This window comes from Myxine glutinosa, chromosome 11 (genome assembly GCF_964187855.1).
Source record: "Myxine glutinosa chromosome 11, kmMyxGlut1.1, whole genome shotgun sequence".
Lineage (NCBI taxonomy): Eukaryota > Metazoa > Chordata > Myxini > Myxiniformes > Myxinidae > Myxine > Myxine glutinosa.
Window position 1 is genome coordinate 94,961,931 of NC_136271.1, and position 17,222 is coordinate 94,979,152.

At 43.5% G+C, this 17,222-nt stretch overlaps 1 protein-coding gene across 1 annotated transcript in view; it reads left to right on the plus strand.

Annotated features, from left to right (window-relative positions):
• The window catches only part of LOC137412493 (toxin MIT1-like), a 95,145-nt gene that overhangs the window by 62,623 nt on the left and 15,300 nt on the right, over positions 1 to 17,222 (plus strand). The gene's annotated exons all lie outside the window — the stretch shown is intronic.

Consider the following 17,222-nt stretch of genomic DNA (forward strand, 5'->3'; position numbering starts at 1 on the left):
CCCTGCACAGTCAACTTGTTGCGAGCCAACTCTTCTGTTTTTGAACATTTTTTTTCTTTGATCCAATATGGCTGCCAGTCCACGTGAGCGATGACATCATACATTTATATTCTCTAATATAATTGATGCATAGATCACGCTCAATACATTTCAAACTGATCAGACTAAGCGTTTCCCCTGTCGAATTATAACGTCATAATTATGACACCAATGACGTCATCATTAACAACACCTATTCCCCATATGGAGTTCTTTACAATGAGCCATGTTTAAATTTTTTCTATGCAGCGGTTTTGGAGATATAGAAGTGCAACGTTTTTCGGTTTTTCCAAGATGGCGCCTGTACCACATGACCTATAACGTCATGATTATCATTAAAATATTCTAAAGGAGGCGCTCCTATGGTGAAAATTTCGTGTCCATCAGACCAACAGTTGCTGAATTTTTTTAAATAATGATCGGATGGATAAGTGTTGTATTTGTCGAATTATGACGTCATAGCGAAGGCACCGATGACATCATCATTAACATATCTTATTCCCCATAGGGAGTAGTTGATAATGAGCCAGGTTTCAATTTTTTCCATGGAGTGGTTTCAGAGATATAGAGGTGCGAAAGTTTTCCAAGATTGCGCCTGTACCACGTGACCTATGACCTCATAATAACCATTAAAATATTCGACAGGAGGAGGCCCTCATATGGTGAAAATTTCGTGTCAATTGGACCAAGAATTGCAGAGAAAGAAATTCATACTCATCGAATGAAGCGTAGTACTTGTCGAATTATGACATCATAATTAAGGTGCCAATGACATCATCATTAACATATCTTATTCCCCAAGCGGAGTACTTGACAATGAGCCATGTTTCAATTTTTAACTCAACTGGACTACCGTCCAGTTGAGTTCATCACATACTGAACCCTCCGGCGTCCGTTGTCTGTCGTCGTCGTCTGTTAACTTTTCGACGTTAACACTTCAGCGTCCACAAATATCAACCGATTCTGATCAAACTTGACATGCAGCATCCTTACCCCAAGGACCAGGTTGGTATTACATTTCAGCCCGATCCGTTGAAAAATGGCGGACTTAGGCGACCATTTTGTTTTTGGTCATGAAAACGACGTTAACACTCTAGCGTCCACAAATATTAACAGATTTTGATCAAACTTTGAATATTTAACCCTTACCACACAAGGTAGGTTGCTGTTGCATTCCAACCCGATCCGTCACAAAATGGCCGCCATATTGTTTTGGCTTTTCATTTAAGTCAAATCTAGTACAGACAACTGACCTACTTTAAAGTTGTCCAGTCAGTTCAGTTGAATTTTGCTTCCTTGGAAGCTCGTTTTTCCATGGAGCAGTTCGGAGATATAGAGGTTCAACTTTTTTTCGATTTTTCCAAGATTGTGCCTGTATTACGTGACCTATAACGACATAATTATCATTTTAAAAATTCCACAGGAGGAGCTGCTCATATTCTGAAAATTTCGTGCCAATCAAACTAACAGTTGCAGAGGAATTTTTTTTCCATACTGATCAGATCCAGCGTTGTACTTGTCAAATTATGACGTCATAATTAAGGCACCGATGACATCATCATCAACATATCTTATTCCCCATGGGGAGTGCTTGACAATGAGCCATGTTTCTATTATTTTCATTGAGCGGTTTGGGAGATAGAGGTGTTTTTTTTTTTTGTTTTGTTTTTTTTGCATAATGAATCGAGGCTCGTGAAAGAGCTGACATTTACTTCACAAACAAATCAACCAGACAAGCAAAATATATAAAAAGAGGGAGCGGAAGACAAGAGAAGGGGAAGCACACAAACACTTGAGAGCACACAACATTTAAGAGCAGGGAGATGTGTGGGAGGGAGAGGGCTTGGGGGGAGGAGGCGTGGGAAGGGGGGCGGGGGGGGGGGGGGGTGGGAGAAGTATAAAACACAAGGACACCAAGGACTTCCAGGACAGAAGTTGGTATTTCAAAAAAGTGGAATTGGGGTGAAATTAGCGGGGATAGAAAAGATCAAGGTTTTGGATGGGGGAAGATAAGAGATGGTGGTGAACAGCTGTTTTCAAGACCCGGAGGGAGGAGTGGGATTGAAGGGAGTGGGGGAGTTTGTTCTAGAGGCGGGAGAAAAGAGGAATGAAGGAGTGAAGGTGAGCAGAGAGTCTTGATTTTGGCAGTTTGACCATAAGAGGGTTGCAGGCAGATCTTGTGCGACCTGTAGGAATATTTGCGGGACAGAGCCCAGAGAGAGCTGGGGGGGCAAGGCCAGAGAGGAGTCGGTAGAAGACGGAAAGACCACCAACCTGTCTGCGGTGAGTGAGTGAGAGGCCCTTGGAGTTAGCTTCATCGCGGGAGATTCCAATGATTCTGAACGCTTTGGTTTCAACAGCGTGAAGACGAGCTAGGTGTGAGGCAGGAGCACCAGCCCAGAGGGGAGAGCAGTATTCCATTGAGCTGCGGATGAAAGCCTTGTATGTGGTGAGGAGCTCAGGTGTGCCAAGGAAGGACTTCGCACGACGGAGGATGCCCAGTCGGGGACTGGCTTTGGAGGCCATATTTGAAATGTGGTTTTCGCAGGAAAGATCATGGCAGATAGTGAGACCCAAAAGCTTGAGTGACAGAACTTCTTGGAGAGGATTATTCAGAAAGTGGATGGGAGGGTTGTCCAGTCGGTCTTTTCGGAGAGACATCGTAAGAGTGTGAGATTTGTCAGGATTGAAAGACGTAACGTTTTTCCAAGATGGCGTCTGTACCACGTGACCTATGACATCATAATTATGAATAAAACATTTCTACAGGCGGAGGCGCTCCCATGGATGTTATATGTTTTATGTGTCGGTTTGTCTTTCTGTGTGATTAATGTTCGCTCTTTCACGAGCCTCGATCTTGTATACAAAAAACCAAAAAAAAAAAAAAAAACTTGCCGAGAAAATGAATTTTAAAAATGCAGACACGGCATACGTACGACACACCTACGCAGCTGATTACTTATCCTCGCTTTCGCTTTGCGAGCGCAGGGTAACCAGCAGGGCCCGATGAATACTCAAGACAACTAAGCCCTGCCCACATGAACACTATCGGCAAAAGGCCCCACCCAGTAGAGGCGGAGAATCAGTGGGCCGTCAAGAAACCTGTGAGGCCTCGCCCCGAGGTACATGATTAGCCAAGAGTTTGCGGGTGGGACGTCCTGGGAAGGACGTTGGGTGATTGTCTCTCAAGAGGAAGAAGAAGAGCGTGTCTCTTCTCTCTCTCTCTCTCGCTGGGTTTTGCTCGGGGAAGAATGGCGCCGTCCTGCGATTCGTACGCTGGTTGTGTTGGTCTCCCCAAAGAGCTCTGAACGGAGTTGGCAGTGTTTCGGCAACTGCTTGGCTTGTGGTGGGCTCAAGGCCGTGCTTGTAGCCACAAGGACGAGGAGGGGGAATCTCAAAGGAGGCCGTCTTGGCTGCTTGCTTCGCGCCTGGGCGTTTGACACACGGCACTGCCGCTATTTTGGGGCGCTAAGGTGCGGGAGGGTTTGAACGTCGACCATCACCACCGCTCTCTCAAAAAGACCCTTTGGAGACAGCTGAGTGCCAGCCAGCTAAAATAAACATTTTATTTCATTTCATTTTCCCCTGTGTGTTTGTATTTGCGACTGAATGAAGACGTCTCACACTAGAGAATTTTAGTTTACCGCACCTTTCATTTTTATTCCTCGATTTATTTTTATTAAATCATATTTGTTGAATTTTCCTTGTCGTGTTTGTGGTTTCAGAATAAACCCATGTGTTCCGTTCAGGTGAACACTTCGCCTCCCTTCATTGTCATTTCTGCGCGCGCGACAAAAGTTCCGCCATTTTTCTGGGTGCCGCCTCAGGAGTGAAACTGTCTCGGTTATCTGTCAGCCAGCAGTCTTAACCACTGGTGACAGGACAATAACCAGCCAGGAGTAATATGTCTCTTCTATTGGAATTGTAGACAGTGGCTTGCAAACCGAGCTTGAAGGGCAGTGTACAAAAGCGTTTTTCAAAATAACAATAAATACAAGCTGCAGGGAGGTGAAATTCGCTGCACGTGATGTGACATGCACGTGGAGTAAAACGAGTGTTCACTTACATCCGTACGGTATCTAATAAATAAACAAGTTATCATATTTTTACCTGACATGATCTCTGACCTTTGGCATTTGAGTTTGGGACCCCAAAATCGAATCAGTTAATCTTTACATCATTACACATATCTGTACCAAGCTTGAATTAGATTACTTCAGCCGTTCTCAAGTTATAGACCTATTACAGACTTTGACCCCAAATTGTAATCATTTAACCTTTACATAATTATACATAGCTGTACCAAGTTTGAATGAGATCACTTCAGCGGTTCTCAAGTTATAGACATATTACAGACTTTGGCCTGGTTTAGTTTAGTTTTTACTAGGCTGGTGTTGGCTTAGCGGTTCGGGTGCTGGCTTGGGATCCTACAATCCTGGGTTCGTAATCCCAGTTGATCGCTGAGTTAACGCCAGGGGGGTTGACTCAGCCTGTCATCCTTCCGAGGTCGGCAAATTGAGTACCAGCTTGCTGGGATGAATGATCACGGTGTGTACCTGGATTCAGCATTGGTACACCGTATCCCTGCGCATCGAAACGAAAGAGCGTGACCAAGGGTTGGCGTCAGGAAGGGCATCCGGCCATAAAAACATTGCCTCAAACAGGGAACCATGATTGTCATGGGGCCCGCAAGGCTAACCCCTGCTCTAGCGGGGAAAATGGCCTGAGAACGATCATTCATATATTTATTTATATACAGACTTGGCATTTAATATGGAATATTTTTTTTGTGGGGGTGAACTTACTTTTCAAGATGACTTGGAACCAAAAGTTCATTGGAATTATGTTGAAATTATTCTAGATTTTGTTAATGTGACATTTAAAAGAAACAAAAACCACATTTGACATTTCAAAGCAAATAAATTGATCCTTGAAAGTGATGTAAACTGATATCGAACTCAATTCACGGACAGTACTGTGTTAAACTTCTGTACGTTTTCCAGAAGTATCTCTATTTTGCACATTAGCCAAAAAAAAATTCAACAAAAACAAAAGCTAAATTATGACTGGGATTACAGACAGTAAAATTACAGTTCAGTACTTCGTGTAACCCCCACGACCATTCAGGACAGCACATACACGTCGAGGCATGCTGTTCACGAGATTTGCCAAGGTTTGGACAGGAATCGCTTGCCATGCAGTGACAATAGTCTGCTGCAATTCACGCACAGAGGTCGGCTGCTGGTCCAAGCTGTCGATTTGACGCGTTAATTCTGCCCACAAGTTCTCTATCGGATTCATATCCGGGGACATGGCAGGCCACTCCATATGCTCTACACCACGGTCAGCAAGAAAGTGTTGGATCATGCGAGCACGATGAGGCCGTGCATTGTCGTCTTGGAAGACAAAGTTTCCTCGAAAGGCTGCACGAGCAAATGGAAGCAATGTTTCTTCCAGAATGACCCTGTACTTGAACTGGTTCAGGTTTCCATTCAGAACAACCAGGTCAGTTTTGCCTCCTGCATGAAAAGCAGCCCAAATGGTCACCCCACCACCTCCAGCTTGGACTCTTGGCACTATACAATCTTTGTTGTGGGCTTCATGCACTTGTCTGCGCACTCGGACGCGGCCATCTTGACGATAGACCAGAAATCTAGACTCGTCACTGAAGGTCACGTGATTCCAGTGTCCTGGCTGCCATTGACGGTGCTCTCTGGCCCACTGCAATCGGCGCTGGCTGTGTTGTCTGGTCAGGCGTGGCTTTCTTAGGGGACGCCTGGCACGATAGCCTGCTTGAACCAGTCGTTGGTTGACTAGCCTTCTGGATACAGGCACATTTGTCAGTTGCTGCCACTCAGCCCTAAGCCGATTAGCTGACTTGGTACGGCCATTGCGGACTAACCGGTGCAGCTGGCGATCATCTCTCCCTGTGGTTCTGCGTGGATGTCCTGGCCTCGGTATTAGAGTAGGGACACCCCTCTGAGCATTTCGTTTCAGGATCTTTGACACCTGACCTTGAGTGATGCCATACTGCCGAGCAATAGCACGCTGTTTCATGCCGTAATTTCGTAAAGCCACCACTCCATGACAAACAGCATTGTCGAGTTGACGGACCATCTCCAGAGGAAGCGGCAATAACTTTTGGAGACGTGCAGCAGTTGTTTTCCACTAATACAGAACGCAACAACCCTTGTATACCCGAATGTGAAGCCAATCATCAAATGCACCTGTCCGTACATTTTGCCACGCCACCTGTGATATAATCCTGTTGTTGACTTCTTGCTGCGACAATCAGTGACATGGTTCTTTTAACAAATAAATCACCAAAGTGTAAAAGAAACTCACCAGATTGATATGCTGAGTTAAGAAAGTAAACCCAAGTCAAGAAAAAAAAAAATTCCATATTAAATGCCAAGTCTGTACATATATATATATATTTATATCTTTATTTCATTCATATCATTTTTCACCGAATTTTCGGTATTGTGTAGCTAACTAACCTCATAACTGATTCTACATTATTTTCTATCTCATTTCAAGGTCACTAACCTTCGTTTTGACATTTCCGGGCCTGGCCTGTCCGGGCCCGTTTCGGTTATCGTCCGTCCTTTGTCATTGAATACCGCTCGCTCGTGAACCATAGTCGTCTCCTGACTTGTTAGTATTAATATTATTTTGTAATAACATTAATATTATGTCATTATCGTTGGTGTTGTTATTAACCTCGCTAGAGGAGAGGTTATTGCATTTGAGTCCGTTGATTTGTTACTTGGCAAAAAAAAAAGTTTTTGACAAGTATGTTGATCACTCCAGTTTGTGTGTTTGTCGGTCCGCTCACTTATACTTACCGACATGTCACAATTTTAAACTGATCCTCACAAAACCACCAAATGGTGGAGTTGGTGGTCCGACAGAATCCTATTTTTAGGTCAAAAGGTCAACATAGGCCAAAGGTCAGCCACTCTTCTTCAAATTTCGAATATCCTCAATTTTCATCCAATTGACTTTAAATTTGAATAGGAATTACATATCGGCTAACTGACTTCAACCACCAACTATTTTTGAGATCAACATAGGCCAAAAGGTTAACAAAGGCCAAAAGGTCACCAAAGGCCAAAAAGTCAACAACCTTTCCACATTTCTGAAATCCTCAATTTTCAACCGATTGACTTGAAATTTGAATAGGATTCTCATATCAGCCATTGAATTAATCCTCCAATTATGTTTGACTTCAACATCGGCCAAATTTCTAAAATTGTTAATTTTGACTTGATTAACTTGTTGTTGTTTTTTTTTTTTTTTTTTTTTTTTTGTATACAAGGTCGAGGCTCGTGAAAGAGCGAACATTAATCACACAGAAAGACAAACCGACACATAAAACATATAACATAGGGAGCGGTAGACAAGATGGGGAGAGAGGGGGAAGGACACAAACACAACATTTGAGAGCAGGGACCGAGAGACATGGAGACATCGAGAGATCTGAGAGAGGGCGAGGGCTTTGGGGGGGAGGGCGTGGGAAGGGGGCGGTGGGAGAGGTATAAAACATATGGACACTGCCAGGACTTCCAGGAAAGAAGTTGGAATTTCAAACAAGGTGGATCTGGGGTGAATTAGCGGGGGTAGAAAAGATCAAGGTTTTGGATGGGGGAAGATAAGAGATGGTGGTGAACAGCTGTTTTAAAGACCTGGAGGGAGGAGTGGGATTGAAGGGAGTGAGGGAGTTTGTTCCAGAGGCGGGAGAAAAGAGGAATGAAAGAGTGAAGGTGAGCAGAGAGCCGAGATTTCGGCAGTTTAACCATCAGAGGGTTGCTGGCAGATCTTGTGCGACCTGTAGGAATATTTGGGGGACAGAGCACAGAGAGAGCTGGGGGTGCAAGGCCGGAGAGGAGTCGGTAGAAGACAGAAAGACCACCTACCTGCCTGCGGTGAGTGAGTGAAAGGCCCTCAGAGATAGCTTCATCGCGGGAGATTCCAATAATTCTGAAAGCTTTGGTTTCAACAGCGTGAAGCCGAGCTAGGTGTGAGGCAGGAGCACCGGCCCATAGGGGAGAACAGTATTCCATTGAGCTGCGGATGAAAGCCTTGTATGTGGTAAGGAGCACAGGTGTGCCGAGGAAGGACTTCGCACGACGGAGGATGCCCAGTCGGCGACTGGCTTTGGAGGCCAGCTTGGAAATGTGGTTTTCCCAAGAAAGATTATGGCAGATAGTGAGACCCAAAATCTTGAGCGACAGAACTTCTTGGAGAGGATTGTTGAGAAAGTAGATGGGAGGGTTGTCCAGTCGATCTTTTCGGAGAGACATAGTAAGAGTGTGAGATTTGTCAGGATTGAAAGACATGTTCCACTTGTTTGACCAGTCTGTGATTTTGTCCAGGTCTTCAGAGAGTGAGGAGGCAGCAGGCAGAGGAACTTAAAATCCAAAGATGATTTGTCTATCAAGTCACTGAATTCAACCACCAATTATTTTCGAGGTCAAAAGGATTCTCCACCGAGCACCATTCTACTTTGTTATATTTTGCCAAGTGTCGCTCCATGAGTGATTTTTCATTTGTCTGTTTGTTACTTGCGAAAATCGAAGATTTTTCAATTATACTGGTTGGTCTTGTGCGTTATTCTGTCTGTCTGTCTGTCTGACTGTATGTATGTATGTATGTCAGTCGCCTACAGGTCGCAATTTTCAACCGATCTTCATGAAACTTCACCAAATGGTAGAGTAGGTCATAAGCAAGAAGCCTATTGCTTTTAAGAGTCAAAAGGTCAATAGATCAACATAGGCCAAAGGTCACCAACTTTGTCAAATTTCTAAAATCCTCACTTTTTATCCGATTGACTTGAAATTTGAAGAGGATTTGGATATCTGGTCACTGAATTCAACCACCAATTATATTTTAGGTCAACATCGGTAAAAGGTCAACATTGGCCAGATTACTAAAATCCTTAATTTTCACCTGATTGACTTGAAGTTTTAAGAGGATTTCCATACCAGGTCACTGAATTCAACCACCAATTATATTTTAGGTCAACATCGGTAAAAGGTCAACATTGGCCAGATTACTAAAATCCTTAATTTTCACCTGATTGACTTGAAGTTTTAAGAGGATTCGCATACCAGCTCACTGAATTCAACCACCAAGTATTTTTGAGGTCATCGCAGGCCAACAACTTATTTTAGGGATTTCACAAGTATCGTACTATGCACGACATATTTCTTGTTTATTTGTTTGTTTGTTCGCACAGAATAAATGATTTTCTCTGCAAGTGTTGGACCAATTGGGAGGAAATTTTCAATATCGGTGCACGTCCTCCTGTAGAATTTTTAAATGATAATGATGACGTCATATATCACGTGGTACAGGCACCATCTTGGAAAAACCAAAAAACTTTGCACCTCTATATCTCCGAAAGAGCTGCATAGAAGAAATTTAGACATGGCTCATTGTAAAGAACTCTCCATGGGGAATAACATATGTTAATGACGATGTCATACGTGCCTCCATTATGACGTCATAATTCGACAAGTACAAAACTTCAACCGATCAGGATGAAATTTCTTCATCGTCATCGAGATAGATTGGTGGAGGAAAAAAAAACGATGACGTCATCAGTGACGTGGTTTGGCCGCCATAGTTGTTTTAAAAAAGAGCCTTAAAAACCACTAAAAACACGTCCTGGCGAAGGTCTACAATCTCCGATTGCTCTTTATTGTTACTTTTGTTATTTGTTTTCTTACTTAAGAATTGTGCTATCACAGATGAATGACCACTGAGTTTCAAATAATCTTTTCAATTCTCGCCAGTCAGCAGAAAGACCAGGCCATAGCACCGAGACCGCTCTCCTAAGAATAACCAATGATCTTCTGACCTCTCTTGACCATGGTAAGGTTTCCGTTCTTGCTCTTTTGGACTTGTCTGCCGCCTTTGACATGATTGACCATGGTGTCTTAATTCGTCGTCTTGAAATCACATTTGGTATAACTGGTACTCCCCTTTCTTGGCTGATGTCCTATCTTACTGATAGAGTGCAAACAGTTGTTGTCAATGGCCAGAAATCAGCCCCTTCTCCGCTTTCCTTTGGCGTTCCCCAGGGCTCAGTCCTGGGACTTATCCTCTTTCTTTTGTACACTCGGCCTCTATTTGATCTTGTTGCCAGACATTCAGTTGATCACCACGCCTTTGCGGACGACAATCAGCTGTACAAAGGAAGCACGATTCAACAAATCGTGCCCACTGTTGAAGTGTTAGAAGGCTGTATTGCCGACGTGAAGGCGTGGATGACCCACAACAAACTTCAGTTGAACGATGCTAAAACAGAGTCTATGATTGTAAGATCGCACAGATGTCCTCTACAATGTTCACTTCCTACCACTATTCATGTTGGTGAAACCGATGTAAACTTTGTTTCGTCGGCCAAGAACTTTGGTGTGGTTTTCGACTGTAACATGACATTTTCCAAGCAAGTACTTCAAACTTGCAAATCAGCATACTTTCAGCTGTGAAAGATCGCATCCATTCGCCACTTTCTTACTCCTCAGGCTGCTCTAACTCTGGTCTGTGCCCTTGTCCTCTCAAGGCTAGACTATTGTAATTCTTTGTATGCTGGCTGCCCTCAGTTTCTCTTGGATAAGTTACAAAAGGTTCAAAACTCTGCCGCTCGTCTTGTCTGTAAGGCGAAGAGGTCTGACCATGTTACTCCGCTTCTTGAATCTTTACACTGGCGGCCTGTCTCTGCTCGTGTGCAATACAAAATTTGCACACTATGTTATAAATCATTGTGTGGAACGGGACCTCACTATCTCTCTGATTTGCTCACTCTCCATGAACCTCGGCGACGGCTTCGGTCAAGCGACGACTCTATGACCTTCGAGCCGCCGTGCACCAGCACCAAGTCGTTTGGCGAGAAATCCTTTTCCTTTGCTGCACCTCTGCTCTGGAATGACTTGCCTTCCTCTGTTCGACATGTCGACTCTCTTCCTGCCTTTAAAACCTCCCTCAAAACCTATCTGTTTCACAAGTCTTTCAAAGTCTAAGTCCTGTTTTCCCTTTGGTTTGAGGTGGGACAGAGATCGAGAGTATGTCTGTGTACATGTGCGGGGGAGGGAGGGGAGGAGGAGGGGGAGGACACATCTGTGGGTTTTGAATGGGGAGGGAGAGGAATAGGGCAAGAGTGAAGGTGTGTCTGTGTGTGTGTGTGTGGGGTGTGTGTGCGTTCGCATGATAATGTAAAGTGCTATGAGGGTCGTTTACTCTGCTTGATGGGGCTATATAAGACTCCTTTATTATTATTATTATTATTAGAGGGGGCCTTGGAAAAATGCCACAATAAGCTATCTAATCACGGATATACACCTCAACACGGATTTCGCCCAAGGCTGAAACCCCGTTGGGGTGTATTAAAAATAAAGTAATGACCGAATGTATCGTGGTCCAAAATATACACAGACAGACAGACACCAATTTGCATATTTTAGTATGATAGTTTTAGCATTAGTAAGGTGGGGGTGGTTGGAGAGTGGAGGGAGTTGGCCAAGGACAGAGGGGGTGGAGGAGGATCTTGGTCAGGGCAGGGCAGAAGTTTGGTACCCTCGGACCTCACCCCTTATAAAGGGAAGAGGACGAGAATATGTGATTGCAAAAATGCTTAATTATGAAAATTTACAATTTGTGGTCCTGAGTTACATTTCGTATGTCACACATGACTGCTAGTTAAATAATTTGCTGGAAGCACGGCTCTGCTGCCGATGCAGTGCCTCCAGTAGGTTTGGGCAGGAATTTGTAATTTGTTCAGGATGCCGGCGATAGCCTGCCTACTCTTCGCAAAGGACACCATGGAATCGTTAATGTCCAACTACTGTCGGTAGACGAGATGCCCAGTTTAACGGCCATCAGAGGGACGAGCACACAAATTGATGAATAACCCTGCCTATGAAACACCAGGATGACAGTTTATGTTTATAGCTGGACTGAGGTTCAAACCTCATATAGGCTCAAACCGAGGCGAGTGTACCAACCTCCAAGCTATCCTGACAATGCAGGACATGTGACACTCACCTTCCGCTGTATAGCTGAAGACATACCGTAATATACAGTATGTGTGTGTGTGTGTATATATATATATAATATAGTAGTTGAGGGAGGTGCAAAATCTTTAAAAATATGGCTAGATCGGAGCCTGGTTGTTGGAAGAGGTAAGTTTACACTTTTGTTTTTGGTGTATTAAAGCAGGATGGCGATTGTATGTTCATAGCATTTTGACGATGGTTCTAGTTTTAAGAACAGACCAAAACAGACCTCTCACCTTTAAGAACAGACCATGCTCCCCTCTCACGCTACTACTACTAGTATCAGGCATTGTGTTGTGATCTGATGTTCATGTGTCCGTTTACACTTGCATTGATGCTATAGTTTGAATTGGACTTTTGTTTTTAACCAAGCAAGTCCTTATTTTTCTGCCGATGCAGCCCCACTCTTGTCCTTGTAAAAGACGAGCTTTGTGTGCACATATGTATACAACCTCAGAAGGCAATCACAGTACTGTGCAGCCAATCAAACGTAGTGCGTGTCAACCAGCTTGATAGTCTCATTGCCCAGAAATGATCGTTATTCATTGTTGGATCCTCTGCGTTATCTCACTTGCCACTATCTTTTCTCAGCAAGTGCATCCAGGCAGAATCACGTGGTTGGAGGTATTGGTTACCTACACTGTAATGATACATCCCTACACTGAAATGATACATCCCGGCACACGGTGCATCGATTGGTGGTCGTTTGTGCGGCACACGGTGCAGCGATCGGTGCAGTCGTTTGTGCGACACACGGTGCATCGATCGGTGCAGTCGTTTGTGTGGCACACGGTGCAGCGATTGGTGCAAACGTGGACTCACATCCTGCTGATACTTGCTCCGGCATGACATTATTTTCCCGGGTGCCGCACAAACGGCTGTACCGATCGAGATTTAACGGATGTTTATATAAATCGTTGAAAAGAAAAAAAAGCCTTCAATTTCCAATACTAGGGCATGCCCGTACTATATCTATATCTAAAATTATATCCCCCCCCTCTATTTACATGAAATGGTTTGGTCCAAAGCGAACGGCTTGCGAGTACGGTGACAATCCCCCCCCTCTATTTACATGAAATGGTTTGGTCCAAAGCGAACGGCTTGCGAGTGCGGTGACAATCCCCCCCCTCTATTTACATGAAATGGTTTGGTCCAAAGCGAACGGCTTGCGGAGTTTGGTAAAGAAATCGCCATCGCGTGCACAAAGGCGCAGGAAAGCGAAAGAATCGCAAATTAGTTTTAATTAGTTTTAAAACATAGTTTAACGCCCGAGCGAGTTTAACGCAATCGCAAATCGCATCGCAAAGCGAAAGAATCGCAAATTAGTTTTAATTAGTTTTAAAACATAGTTTAACGCCAACATAGCGCCAACATAGTTTGCCGACGGGAAATAAATGAATACGCTCTCAAATGTGCCATCCGAGGCAGAGTCTGTTCGCCACGTTCGGCACACGTGATAGCTCGCTGCTCTCTGATTGGTTGAATCGTTTTTTGGACATAGCTCGGTAACTACTTCTGCGATTAATTTAAAACCTTGAAAAGGCACATCCTCGGGTCCCCAGCAATATACCTGGCAAGTTTCAAGTATATCGGACCGGTAGTTGTCGAGAAACAGCGGTCACAGACAAACATACATACAAACATACAAACATACACACAGAGATTAGTGGAATTATAGATAGATTTAGCCTTTTCATTTGGGCCTCCCAATTGAAGCCCCGCCCATATTGCGGGTACCGTTGCTCGACGTAAGAAGACGTCACAATGAACGTCATGCAAACGCGAATGTTATGCGGGAGTCCAAATCTGAGAATGCTGGAGACCAACGCTGAAATTGGGAAAACTAAATAGCCTATTTTACTCCTGGGGATCCCAGGATTATCCACCCAAAATATCTTTGCGATCGGTTCAGCAGTTTTTACGGTACTAGTCCAGTGGAATCCTGACTGACCGTGTTTTGCAGTATATACAACGTTTTATTGCAATTTCTGTAACTCATATGTATACTGATCTCCAAGCAAGAGGGTGCCACTTTGGCACCTTTGGGGAATTTTTGGGCTGGTAAGAAGGTTCGAGAGGGTTCCAGAAGGTTCGGGGGCGTACCTGTATAACCCATTGCACAAAGCCCCCGAGAGGACTGATGAGCAAAGGACGAGAGGACTTGAGGGCTTGCTGATGAACGAAGAACTCGCGCGCACTGACCAACCCGGAGGAATCGTGGAAGAGGAGTTGTGAGCATCAGAGAACTGTGAGAGATACGCGGGTGAAGAGAGACGCGCATGAACCGGAATATGCGCTATTATAAGTGACGCTCGGTTGAGTTGGAGGCCGATCCATATACAGTGCATTAAGTCGCGTGAGTGATAACGGCTGTGTAATCGCCAGCCGCGCTGAGAGTCCCGCATTTGCTGTTCCACCTCATTGGCTGCCTTTGTTCGGGAGACGTGCTACGAGGTTCCTTCCACTGCCTGTCGCCATCTTCGCGGGACGTGCTGGGACCGTGGAGGGCCGGACGGGGCCGTTCCTGGACAACCACGTCGACGCGTCTGGCTGGGACATCAATCCATTCGCAATTCCCTGTGTGAGTGTGACGGTCCCGAGTCCAGGGGATAAGATAAGACTGATTAAGTGCTGCCCTTTGTCTCTACGTCCCGATCATTGTAAATACGTGTGGGAATAATTAAACCTGTGTTCTTCCTTTTTTCCATTCGATCGTTCCTGTGATTTCCTCATTGGCTAAGCGTGGTACGAATAGAACCGCTCAAACCGGGTTCCACTACCTAAACTGCACGGACCACGTGGTACTCAATCCGCTCGGCGTACCCAAACCACACGTGGCTCGTGCGAGGCTTGCTTCCTCGCTTCCGTGGCGGCGCAGGGAATTAGGTACGAGCGAGAGTTGGTCCCGAAACCCTACTTTGCGTTTGCCCGGAAGGGACGTTTCAAGTCTCGGTTCCGTCAAGCCCAGAAAGAACAAGGGGATTAATCCCCCCCTTGGTAAGGGGAAGAAGGGCGGCGAAGAACCGTAACAATATCGTTGAAAAAATACCTTTACAATTTACACGTTTGTGACAATATTAAAAATAGATGTTTAAATGTTTGTGACAATGTTAAAAATAGATGATTGTGACAATGTTAAAAATAGATGATTGTGACAATGTTAAAAATAGATGATTGTGACAATGTTAAAAATAGATGTTTGTGACAATGTTAAAAATAGATGTTTGTGACAATGTTAAAAATAGATGTTTGTGACAATGTTAAAAATAGATGTTTGTGACAATGTTAAGAATACATGTTTGTGACTGTTTAAAATACATGTTTGTGACGATGTTTAAAATACATGTTTGTGACGATGTTTAAAATACATGTTTGTGACTGTTTAAAATACATGTTTGTGACAATGTTTAAAATACATGTTTGTGACAATGTTAAGGATACATGTTTGTGACAATGTTAAGAATACATGTTTGTGACAATGTTTAAAATATATGTTTGTGACGATGTTTAAAATACATGTTTGTGACGATGTTTAAAATACATGTTTGTGACTGTTTAAAATACATGTTTGTGACTTTAAAATACGTTTGTGACAATGTTTAAAATACATGTTTGTGACAATGTTTAAAATACATGTTTGTGACGATGATTAAAATACATGTTTGTGACAATGTTTAAAATACATGTTCGTGACAATGTTTAAAATACATGTTCGTGACGATGTTTAAAATACATGTTCGTGACAATGTTTAAAATACATGTTCGTGACAATGTTTAAAATACATGTTCGTGACAATGTTTAAAATACATGTTTGTGACAATGTTTAAAATACATGTTTGTGACATTTTGTGTAAAGTTAGTAGGACTTTGTTTAAAGGATTTGCTCTTCACACCCTCCCAAAGCTCTAACCATCTGGTTGCCTATGTTATTACCCTCCATCCTGAATAAGCGAATACATCATGCAAATGCAAATTGCTCGGTGTAATCTAAAGTAGCACAACAATGACTTACATTTCCTGCAATCATTATCTTTTCTCAAAATGCTTTTCTCTGATGAATATCGTGGAATGCATTGTGCATGATGTATTACAATGTGCAAAGATGGTGATGATATTGAGGAAAGGAAAAGCCACACAAGAGGCCACTGGAGCAGTCATTTGGTTAGCCCATATGTTTGGCTGGATTTTCGTTTTAAGCATTGATAGATTTTGTTGGGATGTAGGAATACTATTAGATATAGAAGAAAATGAAGGCAGGAAATTCAAGAGGGTCATGGCTGTTGTGGTAAACATTTTTGGTCATAGCTGTATACATCCATCTATTTATTTTACACCTGCAATGCAAAATTGTCCTTTTCTTTCCTTCCTAACAGGTAAAAGGTAGTGGCAGCAGAAATAGCAGATAGATTTAAAGAGTAACTAGAACGGGCACTCGGTAGAGCGCATACCTTCGCCGCAGCTACTGTTCTGTACTTGGCATGGGAGTGTAGGGAACAGAACAGTGAACAGTTTGGTGCTGATTTCATGCAAATCGGATAAGAATTGACCGAGTTATGACAAAAAACGCACATTTTGCAAGGTCGTGACCCCCCTGACCTTTGACCCCCAACCGCTAACAAGGGTAATGTCTTCACTGGGTCATGTCGTATATCACAAGATCGGGCATTGAATTCTGAACATTTTGGCATTAGTTGCATGCCAATTGGATAAAAATTGACCGCGCTATGGTAAAAATACGATTTTGACCTTTTCGTGACCTTGACCTTTGACCCGATTGCTCCCAAAATCTAATCAAATGTGTCCCGTATAATAACCAATCATCCCACCAAATTTCATGCAATTCGGTTGAATACTTTTTGAGTTATGCGAATAACATACACACACACACACACAGACATACAAATAAATACACAGCGATCAAAACATAACCTTCCGCTTTTGCGAAGGTAATTAGTTCGGTACCAATAGGCATCAGGGATAGAGGACTTCGGACTGGTGGGTACCTTGGGTATAGATGAGTGATTGAATACACGTCATGATTGTGACGTCTGTGAGAGGGTCTTGTCAAAATATGAATGCGCTGTCAGTGTTTCTATATTGCCCCCCTTTTTTTTTTCAGA